At 44.3% G+C, this 1306-nt stretch overlaps 1 non-coding gene across 1 annotated transcript; it reads left to right on the forward strand.

Moving 5' to 3' along the window:
• Positions 1-997: 997 nt before the first annotated feature.
• TRNAC-GCA lies at positions 998-1069 on the forward strand. Its single transcript has one exon. It is a non-coding gene; the product is annotated as a tRNA-Cys (tRNA).
• Positions 1070-1306: the final 237 nt, after the last annotated feature.

A 1306-nucleotide genomic window follows, 5' to 3' on the forward strand; every position in this document is an offset into this window, starting at 1 on the left:
CTTCTGGGAGAAGCTTTCCCCATCTAGTTAATTAAGCTAGGACTCTCCATACAGCATTCTGACTGATCTTCCATCTCAGCTCTTTGTTATTTTTGAGAACTTGTATTACTTTATGTATCCCTCAGTTGTCCTGCGTTTGCTCTGTCTGTACCATTAGGATGCAAGATCTGTGAGATCAGGAACCTTCTTCACTATGTGTCTTGTCAGGTTGAAATACAATTGATTTACTATAAATATCCATTTAATCATTTAAATGAATTATGGTGGTCTAGACACCAAATAATAAAATGAATCTAAGCAGCAGGTTGGAGAAGGCAATGGCACCCCACTCCAGTACTCTTGCCTGGAAAATCCCATGGATGGAGGGGCCTGGTAGGCTGCAGTCCATGGGGTTGCGAAGAGTTGGACACGACTGAGGGACTTCCCTTTCACTTTTCAGTTTCATGCATTGGAGAAGGAAATGGCAACCCACTCCAGTGTTCTTGCCTGGAGAATCCCAGGGATGGGGGAGCCTGGTGGGCTGCCGTCTATGGGGTCGCATAGAGTCGGACATGAATGAAGCGATTGAGCAGCAGCAGGAGCAGCAGCAGCAGCAGCAGCAGCAGCAGCAAGCAGCAGGTACAATGCCTGCTAATGTTATTTGCTTGAAAATTGTTGCTCTCTTTCTTTTTTTATATAGTTCCCCTACTTTGTTTCACAGGGCTGTGAACTCCTCTAAGGCAGGTATCATATTATGCTGATCTTTCATCCCTATGTCTTATATATTCTCTGGCACAAAGAAGTCAGGGGATTTTGTTTAAAAAAAGGAAGAAGACTAAATGATGGAATGAATGAAAAGACTCTTATAAACAAATAAATAGACATTTGACAAGGGCAAAAGACATTTTACAGGATTAAGGGTTAGAATTGTCAACAAAGTTCTAGACATGAGTTCATAAAAGGCTTGCAGGATCTATGAGGATATGAATTGTATCCACCTTTGCTCCCCTTGGGGGCTTCCCTAGTGGCTCAGATGGTAAAGCATCTGTCTGCAATGCAGGAGACCCAGGTTCGATCCCTGGGTTGGGAAGATCCCCTGGAGAAGGAAATGGCAGCCCACTCCAGTATTCTTGCCTGGAAAATCCCATGGACCATGGAGCCTGGTAGGCTACCTAGTCCATGGGGTTGCAAAGAGTTGAACACGACTGAGCGACTTCACTTTTCACTTTTCTCCCCTTGAATTCCTATTGAATCCCTGGTACAAAGGGCAGTTCCTGGAACACGTGTGTGTATATGAGAGAGAGAGACAAACATGGAAAGAAGCTGA

The sequence above is a fragment of the Bison bison genome, unplaced genomic scaffold, assembly GCF_000754665.1.
Source record: "Bison bison bison isolate TAMUID 2011002044 unplaced genomic scaffold, Bison_UMD1.0 scf7180017854252, whole genome shotgun sequence".
In the NCBI taxonomy this organism is placed as follows: Eukaryota; Metazoa; Chordata; class Mammalia; order Artiodactyla; family Bovidae; genus Bison; species Bison bison.